Below are 16,840 nucleotides of genomic sequence, written 5' to 3' on the forward strand. Positions count from 1 at the left end.
AATAAGCCCTTAACCTTGCTAGCTATTTGCTTATTTTTAGTATATAGAGCCTTTAGTTAGTTAGTAAGGAGTAGTATAGCCTAGTAGAAAATTAATAGCTAGTTTAGGCTCCCCTTTTCTTCCTATAGGTAGGGCTTTAGCTCCTACGCAAAGACCTTATACGCCTTATACTAAAAAACAGGGTAGCTCTATACTAGATAGCTTAGAAATATCTTATAAAGGGCTACTAAGTCCTATAAAATAACCTTATAAAGGTAAAAGAGAAGGGTTATAACCCTTATAGCGGCAAGGCCGTTAATCTAATATAGCTATAGGCTAAAACAGCCCTTCCATTTATCCAGTTTAGGCTATATTATTAATAGCAGTATATTAGGCGGCGTAATACCTATATAGCGGATTTTAAAGCAGCTTATCTATAAGGGATGTCTTACTATTAACCTTATAAACTCTTATAGGAAAGAGTTTAAGTAACAGCCTACTATTTGCTCTTAGTTTTACCTCCTATTACGCTAAATCTAGTCCTTACTAACCCCCTTTAGCTCCGCTATTTTAGCGCTAGCGCTCTACCTAATATATATCTTCTTCTTTAAGAAGATACTAATATACTAAAAGGCCTTTATAACCTAATCTCGCTGCAAGTTATATAAGAGGGCCGCCTCGCGGTTCTTTATACTGCTCTTAATTAGGCATATATTATACTATACTAAGCGCCTACTAAAGTTCGGAAATAGCTTAGTATTAAAATCCCAGCGGTATAGGAGATAGAAAGCTAGCCCGCTAAGTATATAAACAAGTGGCTTTTTATTCCGTAAGGCCCTAATAGTCTTAAGGCGGCTATACTAGTTCTACTTACCTACGCGTATAGTAAATATTAGGGGCATATAGCGCGTAGGGCCTTTATTCTTAAACTTAAAGGTAAATAGATCTAAGATCTTAGCGGAGCGTTTATTGCCGCTGTGGGTAAGTATATAGTGGCCTAGTAGGATATTAATAAGCGTGTAGGAGTAGCACTCTAGGGATAAGGCGGCGCCCCTAGCCTAAAGCTCGCGGTAGATACTCTAAAACTTATCCTTAGTATAGCCGTCTAGAAGGGTGTTTCTACCCTTATCGGCAAACTACTCTTTCTTATACTGCGCGTCCCTTTACTATAGCGTCTTTAGGTACTCCCTAACGCTATTCTCCCGCGAAGATAGGTAGCTATTTATTTTTATAGCTTTCTATATCTAATAGAGGTCCGTTAAAGCAGTAATATAGCCGTAAACTAACCGCCATAAGAGCTGCGTCTCCTCTTAGGGTATATTTCCGTTAGCTTTACGGCTCTTCCCTTTTAAGGGCTAGCCTATAACCTCCTTAATAAGAAAGAGAAGTAGCTTATCTTCCGTAATAGTATTACTATTATAATACTACTTCTGTTTATAAAAGGCCTAGAGCTAAATAACGCGTTAGCTATAGGCCGCAATACTTTTAGTAAGAGGGGGGAATTATATCCTTCTTACCTTAAACTCTTTCTACTTTAGGTTATACGCTAAAGACATATTCTTAGGCCTAGCGGTACGCGTAAGGGTAAGGATATACTGCGCGTTAGCGCGTAATTCGGCATTATTAGCAATATTAATCTCTACGCGGTTGGTTAGTATAACGAAGCCTTATAGGAGATACTACGGTGGACTTGTTAATGGGCTAGGTATATAGGTATAGAATAGTCAACAACATAAACATAACTGGTGGAGTAGTTGCCCAATAGATTAACTCTAATTATATTCTGAGATTTACTATAAAGGAGAGAACTATTTAGGTAGGGACTGTAGTCCTTTAAATACACAACCGTACTCCTAAGAAATCCCCTCTATATATAAAGTACGTATTATACATATTATACGTACATTCCTCTTATATACTGCGTATACTACGTATACTACGTATAATGTTATATAACCTTAGCTACTATTCCTTATTATATAGTTCTATTAGCTTTATTCTAAACCGTACCTAAATTAATTAACTAGCTTCTTCTAACTTCTCTCTTAGTAGTTATAATATTATACTTAAAGCGTCTATAATACTATCTCCCTTTTTTTTTTATCTTTATCCTTAAAGATCCTAAATATCTCTAAGTTGTTTACTAAAGGTATAATATCCGTCTAATTAATTTAGTTAATATTATTACTTATTATACCTAAAGTTTCTTTTTCTTCGCAAGCGCAATGTCATACTCGTACTATTACTGTGATATTATCTCTTAGTAAGATTATACTATCTCTATATTCTTATTATTTAAAAGAGGGGTTAGTTTATATTACGCCAGCGAACCCATTTTTATAATAACCGTTCTCTTACTTAGAGTGTACTAAAGCAAATATTTATTTATTCTATAACGTTTGCTTTATCTCTAATACTAAATATACGCGACCTATTACTCTTAATAGTTATTTAGTTCCCTAATTAATTTATCTTAGGGTTTTATATTTAATCTACTACTACGCAGCTAAATAATAAACTATCTTAGGCTCTTATTAAGCTGGAACGTTTTTATAATATAGAGTAGAAGGCCCTAAAGGCTCGTATTACGGCGTCTACTTAGTTACTCCGTCTTAAAAAGGGTTATAAGAAGGTCCGTTTTAAAGAGTAAAAACTTATAAAATAAGGTTTATAGGAACTTAGTAATAAAAGAATAAATTCTCTTTTAACTAAGAAGAAAATAGATCTAAGTAGTTTAGCAACTGCTCTTTTTAGGTCCCCTTTAGGTAACTTATTTTTTAGTAATCCTTTTTTATTAATGCTGCCTAACCTAATCTCTTCTAATACTCCTTTACCTTTCTTATAGCATTCTTTAAATTCTCTAGTAGTTCCTAGGTAGTCTTATTATAGCCTATCTACTTAACCTTATACTATATTTTATAATTAATATCCTTATAACTAATAATCTTTAAAACTTACTATTTGTATTCCTTTTATCCTCTATATATATCTACCTTATAGACTAGTAGCTTAATGTTCCTATATACTAGTTCTAGTATTATAATATACTATATAGGGTAGATTTTTATCTTAGCTAATAGGTTTAACTTAAATATAACTGGTAAAATCCTCTATATAATTTTAAAAGGTCCTAATCTAACGTAGTTTAACTTCTTACTTAGTTATTAACTCTTAAAATTTTTATATAGTAGCTATACTTTATCTCCCTCCTTAAGATCTAGTCCCTTAGATCTCTTAGCATTATAGTACTTTTTTATTCTCTTTTATACCTTTTTTACTAATTCCATAAGGTCTATATAAAGATTTATTAGTATCTTTATTTTTTCTTTAGCTATACTACTTGTTCTCTTTACCTATTTTAGTAATAATAATATTCTTAGCTTATATCTATAATTTGCCTTAAATAGTAATATATCTATTCCTTTTTATAGTATTATATTATATATAAACTATATAACTAGTAATAACAATACCTAATTATTTTACGCGTAATTAATATAATATCTTAGATACTATTCTAGCGTTTAATTTAATCTTTCTATTTAACTGTCTGTCTGCGGGTAATATATAGTAGAAGTTACTACTTAAACTCCTTACTTTACTAAGAATACTTCCTAAAATACTGCTATAAATCTTAGATCTTTATCTAATATAATCTTACTTAGTACTTTATATCTTATAAATACTTCCTTAATATAGATTTTAGTAATATCTTTTGCTAAGATTTCTTCTATATATGCTATAAAATAGCCCTATTTAGTTAACTTGTTTACTATTATTAAGATTATATTATACTTTTATCCGGTAATAGGATTTTTTAACTTTAGTAATTTAATAATAAAGTCCTATAATATAACCTCCTATAGTCTCTCTGGTATTTTAATAGGCTATAGCCCTCTATATAGCTTATGCCTTATTAATTTATTCCTTTAGTAATCTAAATATTCTTTTATAACTTTTTATACTAAGCCCTAGATTCCGTTAATAATAATTTTTTTTAAAAGTCTAGATACTAAGCCTATTGCTTTATTATATCCCTAAGTTATTCCCTTATAGAAATCTTCTATAAAATACTCTACTATGCTTTTTAGGATATACTTCGCCTCTTTATACTTATACAGTATTTCCTTTTCTAGATATTTTAACTATTCTTCTAGCTATACTTTAAAGATTTTTTATACCTAAAAGCTTTCTAGTATCTTATAGACTTTTTCTAGTTTATTATTCTCTTAAGTTGCTATTAGCTTAGGGTAATTATATCTAATTAACCTATTACTATTTCTGCGTAGCATTACTTTTAATAGTTTTTTTATTATTTTATAGTTTAGCCTTTCTATTAAGTATATTTACTCTTATATTCTTAGTTCCTTTAGTATATTAAATCTTAAAATAGTATTCTATAAGCATCTCTACCTATTTAACCTATCTTTAATTAAGTTCTTTTATTATTAGGGACCCTATTAGGTTCTTATAATCTATTTTAACTATAAATAGTTTTTTTTATACCTTATAAAAATGCTCTTTATTTTTTAAGTACTATAATTATACCTAGCAACTCCTTATTACAGACGTTATAGTTTAACTCTAGTAGTATTATTTTTTAACTATAGTATACTACTAGGTACTATATGTCCTTATATCTTTATAGTAAGTATACTCCTAGTATATAGTCTAATATATCCGTTTCTATAACTATGTCTAGTCCTAGTTAATAGATTTTAAGGATTAGCTCCTAAGTAAATAGCTCCTTAAATTCCTTAAATAATTTCCTTTATTTATCTCCTTATACCTATAGTTTCTTTTTCTTTATAAGCCTAGTAAACGGTTTAATATTCTTTAACTATTATACTATAAACCTTCTATAGTAGTTGCAAAATCCTAAAAATAATCTTAACTATATTATATTTGTTGGGAATAAAGGCAAGGGGTCACCATATAAGGCATATTGCCATCACGTATAGCAAGTTGCCGTTACATGCGGCAAGTTGCCGTCACGTGTCGCCGCGGCACTAGCGTGGCGAGGAGCCTTAAGCTCCTCGCCCTTCCTTATAAATACAACAAAAAGAATAACAATCATCATACTATCTACGAACTGTAGCTACGTAATATCACCTTATATAACCAACACTAATTAGTAGTTAACTTCACTATTATACTATAGAGCAGCTAGGTATTCCACTAAGAAGAGATAAGCCACTATACTAGTGCTACTCGTACTAAAGGGAGCTGTCTTTTAAGGTTAGAACTAGTCCTAAACCTTAAATAGAACTCTTTTATAAATTTAAGGATCTAAAGGCTAGAACTAGTCCTAAGCCTTTCTAAGATTATAGATTCTTGCGTCTATTACGCAGAATAATACGCTTTACGAGTCTTTATAATTTAAGGCCAGAACTGGTCCTAAGCTCTATAATTATAAATACACATCACAAACGCGTACTAAACAATAAATATATATTACAAACGCGTACTAAATAATAATCCCTACGCCAATAACACTTCCCTCCCTCCAAAAACATGGCTACGCCTACTTTAAACAACTAGGAAGACTCCTTACCACTAGGGGTAGCTTTATACGCGAAACTTATTAATAAAAATTAGGACGAATTTACCTTTAATATAACAACTTGTACCGCAAAACAAGTTAATAGCTTTCTCCTACACCATATTATGTTCTACTAAAGTAAATACTACGCTAATTTACAGCTGTGGGAATATTTTAGGGAGGATTTTATAGGATAGACCACTAACACCTAGGCATTTGGCAATGTTAATATTATTTAGGATTTTTAAGACTTTCTCCGTAGGAACGGGGTATACATTACTAAGAATAGTAACCTAATCGCTAGTAATATTTAGGCCGTTATTACTAGTATAGAAAAACTAGTATAGACGGAAGCTAAAATTATACGTTAACTATAGAAACCTAAAATTAACCTATATTCTTTAAAAGGCAACTTTAATTCGGAACGAAACCCCTAGAACGCTACTATCCCACCTAGAGGTACTCTCCCACCTAAAGGTACTCTTCCTCCACCTCCGCCGCCTCTAGCTCCTCTACCCCAGCCAACCGGTGAGCCCCTACTATAAGAGGTCACGAATCTAATAAAGGTATATTTAGACAAAGAGAAGAAATTTAAAGGAGAACTATATAACATACTTAGAGTAAAACTACAGGTCTTCTATAACTGTTACAACAAGGTTAAAATTTAATGCTACTAGTACTACCACACTTTCTCTATTATGTTAAAGGGACGGGCAGTAATATTCTATTACGACTATATTACGGGTAAAAACTATAGCTTTAATATAATGCTTTAGCTTACCAGAGCTTACTTTAAGACTAATAAGAATTATTAACTTTATATATCTAAATGGCGGGAAACTATATTCTAGAGAGTTATTACTTCTAACCTAATAAAGACTTATTTAGAGTGCCTTTAATTACTCTTTAATAAACTCTAAAAAATCTAACGTGGCCTTACTAAAACTTACTAAAATAAGAACAGCCTAAGGGACTAGGTTATCTTAGCCTGCTATAGCGTTCCTAAGTGCAATTTGGCGCTATATAAACCTATAAATACGTTTAAAGGAGTATATACTAAGCTACGCTCCGCTATAGGTACTACGATATAAATATAAAAATCTTAATAGTTTTATACCAAAAACCCTACCTAACTAAGTATTCCTAACTAACATAATTATAACTAGACTAATTAAATATATAGTGGCCGTGGTAGGGAATATAGAAGAGGGTATAATTAATATTAACTATAAGGTAATTATAGAGGTCCTTATAGAGGTTTATTTTAAAGTAATTACTAAAAAAAGTGCTACGTTTATAAGAAGCCAAATTACTAATTAACTAGACACTCCCTTAATAAGCGAAAAGAGGTATATAATAAGTTCCGTTAAAGTATAAAAAATATTAAAAATTATAAAGTTATTATAGCCTACTTCTAAAGCTTCCTGGTTTAATATAAAGGCGTAGAAGATCTTAAGGGTAAGGTTAATAAGGTTAAATAGCTCCTTATAGATATGGAAATTAAGGACTACTCCCTTAACTAATACTTCACTAAGTATAGTAAGGTAGATAGTATACAAACCGTCACTATTTTTAATAATTAATCTACGCTCCATTCTATTACGAAATTAAATATCTTTAATAAGCCAAAGGAGAGTTTCGCGTTTTCCTTTAATAATAAATACTCGGCGTACGTCTTTTATAGTATTATGCCGGATATAGGAGCCGCAGGAGTATCTATAGTAGGAGAACCTTAAGTTTAAGCTCTTTAGCAGCTTAATAGCTCTATTTAGATCGACTAATTAACGGCAGGCTAATATACGATTTACTTTAGTAAAGGTACTATAATCTCTCTCAGCATAATTAGGGTCTAAACCCCCTTAGGATACATCACTTTCTATATTATTCCTATAAACACTCCGTTTCTATTTTATATTAAAGATATAGATAAACTAGGTATTAGGCTTAATAACCTTAAGAATATACTTATTTAGGGAGACAATCGGGTACCTATTGTGCGTAAGTAGGGCTACCTATAGTTGCTTCTTTACTAACTAGAAAAGAGTGTTACTTAAAGCCACTTAACTAAGTCGGAATTACGCCAACTATACTATTATTTTAGCTACCTATCCGTTTATTAATTGCTTAGGGTTCTTTAGCAAGTAGGCTATAAAGTTAAGGTTAAGGCAATTAAGCATCTTATAAAGTACTACTATTATTACTAAATAAACTAAAAGTCCCCTAGCCGATTTAAGTTTACCCTTAAGGATAGCTACGACTTTAACTTCTATATTATTATTAACGTTATATATCTTAGCGGTAAGCCAGTACTCTAAGTTATTAACTTCTTAACCTCCTTCTAAGCCGCGCGTTTTTTAAAAGATATATTAGCCAAAAACGCATAGGATACCCTTTAGTTATACTAGATTAATATCTATTTAGGACCCCCTAATTAAATCGTCTATAATATAGAAAAGAACTTCTTATCTATAGAGTTCTAATAGCAGATAAAGGCAATAGCAATTAAGGTTAAGGAAGTCCCCGTTAAGGCATATAATAGCATTAAAAAAGTAAAGCGATATTACGCGCTATTACGCCGCGTATATAAGATTATCTCTTTAGAACTAAAGGACGCTAGTAAAGAACTTACCTTATAAATAGCTGTTAAAGCTATTAATAATTCCGCTAGCCCAGATANACTCATACCTATATTACTAGTCTTTAGCGCCTACCCTTAAATAACTAATAATTCTTTACTATCTCCCTCTATTATATAACGAGCTAAGGCTATTTATAAGGCAATAAGGGAGGTGTAATATCTCTACGCTATACGCCAGGTTAATAACGCACTAGGAATAAGAAATGGCCTAAATACCTTAACTACGCTTAATCTGCCACTCTAGTCTAAAGTACGCGTATAGCGTAAAAAGGGAGGATAGTTAGGCCCATACTAACTTATTATAATTAATGGCTAAACTTATACTATTTAGATGCCTTATAGACCTACTTAATTCCGTTTAACTATTATTAAACCTTACTATAAAGATAATAACTCTAAGCCTTTATAGGATGCCTTAGAAGATGCCCTAGAGGAAAACTACAATTAATATACTCTAGAAGGCGACCACAATTCTAATATAATTGTAGTAGATACACCGCAACTATAATGCGGTAGAGGTTGCCTAAAAGGATCATAAAATTACTAATATCTTATTAATTTTAAAGAGTAATTTATTGCCGCTATTAAGAATAGAGTTAAGCTATTAATGGCCTTTATAACAGCTAAGGGGAAGGCTAACTTTAAACTCGCAAAATAGCTCTAAAAAGAAGGTCGTATTATAACTTTAGGAGCTCCTTTCTAAGTATCTAATAAGCAGGAGATTAACGGTCTTATTGTAAGAGGAGTTTTTAAGTTTAAGAAGTATAACCACACTAAGTTTAATAGAGTTCGTATCTTTAAGTTAAGAATAGTTAATAAGATTAAGGGTAAAGCTACTAACGCCCTATTTAAGAAATTAAGACTTGTTATTTAAGGCTATAACAATAATAGTAAGGAGGTAATTCTTATGCAATCTCCTATAATTTAACAAGCTAGTTAGTAAGTTATTATTGCGCTAGCTTCCTCCTTAATAAAGAATAAAATGGCGGTTTATTTATAAGATATTACTTAGGCCTACACCTAATTAGAGACGCACCTTTAGCGCTTAATATTAGCATACCTTCTAGAGTAAATTCGCCACTANTATCCNAANGATANANTTATNGTTNTNNTTAAGCCATTATATAGAATNNNAGAGGTAGGAACTNANTAGTNGGCTACCTANAGCAAGCACTATAAAGAGAAGCTTTTAATAACTACTTCTATATTNNANCTATNCTTCCTNATTANAACNNTAGNAACNCNATTNANAATTATNGGNATATAAACTAATAATANAATTATCTTAGGAGACGACCAATTTTTAGCTCTTAAAGAAGATAAGCTAGTAAAGGTAAATCTTATAGCAAAGCCAAAGGAAAAGCTTAATTTAATAACACTATTACTTTTTAATAGATATATCCTCTCCCTAAATAAGGATTCTATTGCTTTACGCCAGAAGGGTTAAGGTAAGAAGATTAACGTTATTAACATTAATTCTCTAAAGTAAGGATATATGGAGTAACGTGCTTATAGAGCTTATGTTGCTTCTATCTATTAACCTAAGGCCTTATTTAATCTCTCTGTTGCCGCCTAACACCAGGAACTAACTAAGAATAATATTCTTACCCTAAATAAACGTCTTTTTTTAGTAAATAAACCATCTTAATTGGGGACTACTTTACGTGCCTATTAATCTCCCCACCGCTAAGCTTTTTATATTTATTAATAGATCATTTATAAATAATAAAGACTTTAGCTCCTAATTAGGATATAAGATTATTATTACAAACGAATCTACTAGAGAGAATAACTTTATAATCTACGGCAATCTTATTTATTGGAGCTTAACTAAGAGTAAGCGCGTTACTTAAAGCGTTTTAGTATTAGAGATATATAGAATGGTTAGCGGAGTTAACATAGCAATTGCAATTAGAACTACCCTAAAGATAATTATAGATTAACTCACACTTCCCGTTATCCCTATAATTATGTGCACCGACTTATACTCCCTCTATAAGTGTTTAGTTAAGCTTAGTACTATAAAGGAGAAGCGCCTTATAATTAATATTATAGTACTTTAGCAATCCTACAAACGGCGAGAGCTCTTTAAGATTTAATAGATTAATGGCTAAGATAACCCGGTAGATATAATAATAAAGGCGAACCTAAATAAGGCACTAAAGACGTTTGTTAATACGAATACTCTACGTATACGAGTTAAAGGTTGGGTTAAAAGGGAGTCCCTAGAAATTTCTTAGTCACATAAGGTCTTAAGATATCTAGGAACTTTAACCGGCGGTTAAAGTTATCTAATTAGTTAGATTCTCTTACTAAGACTTTTTTAGAGGGGGGAGCCTAACTTAACCCAGCTAATTAGGATTTTCCATCCCCGGGATAGAAAATCGCTATTAACTCGCTTACTACTAGTGCCTTAGCGGCCCTACTAACAAGATACCTACCTATAACTTATAAGCAAGAAAGCACTACGTGCTAAGAGGGAAAGTTTAGGATAGCGAAACTTATATTATAATAGTAATAGTAAGTAAGGAGGATTAATATTTATTCCGCTAGTTAAGCGGTATATATATATAGATGGCAACTATAAAAAAAGAGGTGCTAGTGTTAGGAATAAAGGCAAGGGGTTACTATATAAGGCATATTACCGTCATATATAGCAAGTTGCCGTTACGTGCGGCAAGTTGCCGTTATGTATTACCGCGGCACTAGCGTAGCAAGGAGCCTTAAGCTCCTCGCCCTCCCTTATAAATACAACAAAAAGAACAATAATTATTATACTATCTACGAACCGTAGCTACGTAATATTACCTTATGTAACCAACAATATTCTTTAGTTCTTACTAACTTGTAACCGACTACCGACACTGCGCTAAGACACAAGATCACCGCTTGGAAGGCTCCAAGATGGCGTTACCGCCACCCAATATATTGGTTGCAGATCAATATTGGTGGCAGATTACCGTTCCCATTTCAGCTATTTATTACCCCATCACTTTTACCTTCTTCGTGTATATATAGAGCCTCTAGAGCTACATTCACAATTAAGTCGTTTATGCATTTCCACACTCTGCAAAGCTTACATAACTTATTATAGCTTTAATCTTTTTTAGGTCTATACTAATATAACCTAGTTTAATAATAAATTTAATAAAATTAGTTTTCCTTATAAAGAACTTATATTTTTTAATTACTACTAGTATCTATTTTTCTTATAGTCTCTTTAAGACCTATTTAATATATTCCCTATATTCTTTCTTAGTTATTAAATAGATAATAATATTATTAAGGTATTCTCCTAATACGCTAATAATTTGTTTCTAAAATGTTACTAATATATTTATTAATTTAAACTATATTATTAGTAGTTTATATAGTCCTTCTTTTAATCTAAAGGCTACCTTCTATTTATTGCTTTTTTTAATCCTAATTTAATAGTATACCTATCTTAGATTTATTTTTATAAAGATTTACATATTACCTATCTAATTTTAGATTTTACTAATTAAGGGTAAAGGATACCTATCCTTTTAAGTAATACTATTTAACTATCTATAGTTAATATATAACCTAAATTCTCCATTCTTCTTTAGTATAAATAGTACTAGATAACCCGCTAATAATTATAATAGTCTAATATACCCCTTTTATAAATTTTCTTAGATAAACTCTTTAAGTACTTTAACTCCTCTTATATAAGCTTATAGGTTAGAAAAAACCTTAAACTTATTTCTAGTTTTAACTCTATTTTATAGTTCTATACTATATAATCTACTAATTTTTTACTTTCCGGTAACTATAGCTTCTTACTATACTTATAGTATCTTTTTAGTATATAACTTAAGCCTCACTTAGTTTCTTTATATATTACTCTAACTTAGTACTATACTAACTTAGTCTACTATTATATTTTACGTTATTAAGTATCTCTAATATTAACCTATTCTATAATCTAATTAATCTTTAGATTATATTCCTATAACTAAGGCATTTCTAATACTGCCTTATCCCGTTCTAATAGTAGGATATTAAAAGATATCTTAATTTATCTCCCTTTAATGGTTAACTAAATTAGTCCTATTTTAAGGTAAATAATTCCTCCTTTATAGGTTATTAGATCTCCTAAAATTATAACTAATAAATAAGGTTACTCCTTTTATCTATAAGGTAATCCTATTTTTTTAACCACTATTAGTAAAATATAGTTCCGCGTTACTTTACTAACGTATTCTACCACCGAGCCGGCCACCCCACCGAGCCGGCCACTTCAAAATACACCAAAAAGCCGATATTTGAATCTTAAATATCTCAACCACTACTTAATAATATTTTCTAAAAATTTAAATATAAGCTTTTATATACCTATTTTAATACTTATTACAATATAAGAGTATGCGCTCCGGTAGTTGTTAAGATATTAAAAAATATCTCTATTTTTAACCCCTAAACTCTATATTATAATAACCACCCAGCTGCACGCTTTAGTATTATAATATATACTAAAATAGGTATATAAGAGCTTATATTTAAATTTTTAGAAAATATTATTAAGTAGTGGTTGAGATATTTAAGATTCAAATATCGGCTTTTTGGTGTATTTTGAAGTGGCCGGCTCGGTGGGGTGGCCGGCTCGGTGGTAGAATACGTTATCTATTAATACTTTAAACTTTTAATCTTACTATTTAACTTATAAATTTAGGTATTATCCTTAAATTCCTTTAAGGGTCTAAGGCTTTACTACTAGCTCCCTCTAGTTCTATAGGCCTCTACTTTTCCTAACTATTAGCTACTTAATTCTATTTATACTTAGTCCACTTTTAGCTAATATTTAGTTTACTTTTTATCCTTAATATACTATAGATACGTATTTTTTAGGTATTCCTACTACTATTATCTATCTAAGCATTTTTCTATAAGGAATCTTTTTAGTTAAAGTATTAAGTTGCCTAACTTTTATACTTCTATTAAATGCTATCTGTATATATATTTAGTATTTCTATATTATTACTTATCTAGTGCCTAATATATCCTTACTAGGTACTTCTAATGCTTATCTTTAGGTGCTCTATGCATATTATATATATTATTTATATATACAATCTATAATAATATATAGTATACTAAGTGCTTTAGGTTAACCCTTAGCTTATCTTTACCCTTAAGTTTAAACCTCTATTGTGTTAATCTAAACGTTATAACTTTATTTGCGGGTACTAAAATTTGCCTTTTACTTCCCTAGTCCTCTAATTATTTCTCTAAATCCTTTAATATTATAATTAAGGCTCCTTTAATATAACTTATAGCCTTCTCTATAATTGGGTTGTTACGGACACTTTAGAAAGTCTAAGAATATCTACTAAAAAGTATAAAGATACCTTTAGAAATAGGAGGAGTAATAAAAGTATGCGAAGTAGAGCCTATAGGATGCCTAAGAGCAGTAAAGACTTTAGTATAACCATAAGCACTAAGATAAGCATTTTGGAGTAGGCGATAAGGTTCTATTACGTTTAATAAATATTAAGACCTATTAACTATTAAAAAAGCTTAATGCAAGATACCTAGGTCCCTTTTAAATTAAGGAATAAATTAGTAAGTTAGCTTACCGTCTCTAGCTACCCCTATCTATAGCCTATATATATTTAGTGTTTTACGTAAACCTACTAGAGCTATAGTATAGACTACTGCTAAAAAAGAACTTCCGTTTAGGCCTAATTAAACACCCTAAGGTAGTAGGCAAGTAGTATAAGGTTAAAGCTATACTATGCTATAAGTCTGTTAAGAATAAGCTTTAATTTAAAGTTAAATAGCTAGGTTAGCCTGCTAAGGACTTTATATAGGAACTAGAGGATTACCTTAATTATTATTAAGATATTCTAAAAGAATATTAGGACTAAGGTCTACAATCTATAAATTATAGAAAGCGCTTTAATACTATAGTATTATTGCAACCTATAAAGAAAGCTTATAAAAAGAGTAAATAGGTTAAATTAGATATAGAATAGATAGGCTCCGGAAACTATAGGGATAGGGCTACGGCCTAAGGTAAGATAGGTCCTTAGCCTTTTCACGTATGTGGTGTAGGGTTGGTGGGGTATTTTACTAGAATTGCATTCCTATTTATTTATCTATATTAGGAATATTATTTCTAGGGCTTCTAAGCCCTTTTTAAAAGCCTTATAAGGCCTTTCTAAGCACCTAATTAAGGTCCTTAATTGCTACTATATATAAGAATAAATCCCAAATACCTAATCCAAAAAGCTACTATGCCTTACCCTTAGGAGCAGGATTAATATCTATTGGGCTACTAAGTAATAGCTAATAAGAATAGGATCTAGATCCCTTAGTAGGTATATAAGTAGGTATAAAAATAGGGGCAGGATAATAAGGTATAGCTAGAGTAGAGACTCTTAAACGCTTAATACCAATATTAGGTCTAAACTAATACTAATAAAGCTCTTGCGGCGTAAGATTTTGGTAATAAAGATATACTTAAGCCTGGAATAAATAGAGACGTTAACTAGTTAGTATAGTCTAAAACTACTAAAACCTTACTACGGCAACTATTAGTTACCTATTTGCTAAGTACCCAAAGGGTAACCTACGTAATAACGCATTATATTATACTCTTTTAAAACCTAACGCGTATACGCAAACTCCCTTCTATAGTAGATAGCAACCTTCTTCTTATTACCCCTATTCTTTACCCTATCCTTAGTATACTAACCTTACTCTTATATTAGGCGTTACTAGCTAGCTTACTAGGAATTATAGACAGTATAGATAGCCGTAGCATAGTCTTGAATTTGGCTAAGTTGTTTAGTATTTACGCTAGAATAAGAGAAAGCGCGGGCAATATAGTAGTTAAGGACATTAAAGGAACGTCGCTACTTAGGCCCAGGCTATTAAAGCTTAAAGTTAGTAATAGAAATCTATTAAGAATAGAAAAGCATACCTTAACACAACTGCCGCTCTTAGTACGCATGCATTAATTATAAGGACTAAAGGTATTAGATTTAATATAGTGCGTCTTATTATAAGCCTCTAGAATCCTATTATTAGATTTCTAGTCTTTTAAAAATATATAGGCAAAATTATTTAGGTAGGACTAGCACTAGTTATAGGTTAGTAGGGGTAAGGGTTCTATATATATGTCACGGGACACCCCTATAACACCTTATACACGTCCACCTGTTTCCACCGACTTAGCAACTAGAGACTGACCACGAGACGGCAATTTGCGGCAATCTGACGGCAATCTGCCATATTCTGCCATATTCCGCTAAGTTCTACTAAATTCTGCTAAGTTCTGCTAGGACCACTACCTGAATCCTATTCTGCTTTGTGTACGTGTTGACTAAGCAACTAAGCTAACGATATATACCCTTTCTTCCCGTTTCCCTACCTTCTCTCCTTATGTAATGTCTTGACCTTATTATATAGTTTATGTATATAGCTTAATAGTATCTACTTTGCTATATATTATCACCGCTTATACTTACTCCGTGATACTACATTGCGTTAACTACCTATACTACCATTAAAATACAGACTGAACCTAAAGCCCCTATAATAACCGCCGGTATTATATCCGCACTCTAAGAATAATTAGTAGAAATATAGAAGTCTTTTATAGACGCCCTCGCATAGAACTAAGCTACTTTAAATTAATAATAAGCCGAATAAGAAGTACGACACTAATAATTAATTAAGGACCTCTAAGAAGAAGTCTGCACCCTTAAGATGCCTACGCTAGGACCTTAAGACTAAACGCCGTCTCTAGAAATGAATACGTGGAACGCGAGCCCCAAACCTATAGTAGTTACTCACCCCAAACCGACTACTACACCGTAACGATCTAAATAACTACTAAACCCTCCAATATTTACTGGCAAATAATAAGAACTCCAATTATTTTTAAGCTAGCTTAAAAATAAGCTAACTGGTAATGCTGACCGCTACCTAACCGAAGCCAACCGACTCTACTACGCCCTAAGTTGACTAGAAGGAGACGTAGCTAACCTTATTAAACCCCTTTAACCGAACTTAATACTAAGTCTAGTTATACTTCTTAAAGCCACGTACGGTAACCTAAACCGCTAAGCTACTACTTAGAGAAAGATAAACTATATAACTTAAGGAACGAAAAGCTTTCTAGTATACTTNTNCGAATTTAACCGTTANNNAAAGGAAATANGCTNNAACGACTCCGNACTNATTAANAGCCTTATTAAATCCTTAAGCTTTAAACTAAAAACCTCCCTAATAGGCGTAGACCTACTAGGAGCCCTTAATGCCTGCGCAAACGTTATTAATAAACGGTACAACGATATACTACGCCTGACACCAAAGCCTGCCCCCTAATACAATATGACAACCCCGCGAACGTCCACTAAGTCATTGTCTTAGCCTAAGCACCCTAACGCTATGGATATTGACACTAAAATCCTAGATTACGCCCTACTAGGGTCTTTTGAACGAGAATAACGCCTTAAGCTAGGCCTCTACTTTAAATGCGGAAGGAAGGATTATATCTCAAAACACTGCCTTGTCCCCCTACCTACGCACCGAAACGATCTACGAACGGCTAATACTAATAGCCGTTCACTATATTAATCTTCTGGTTACCGTCCCTGATCTTTATCTAGTTCTAGCCCTACGTCTAGTAAGCACTATTTATAAGAACG

This window comes from Cenococcum geophilum (assembly GCF_001692895.1).
Source record: "Cenococcum geophilum 1.58 unplaced genomic scaffold K441scaffold_87, whole genome shotgun sequence".
Lineage (NCBI taxonomy): Eukaryota > Fungi > Ascomycota > Dothideomycetes > Gloniales > Gloniaceae > Cenococcum > Cenococcum geophilum.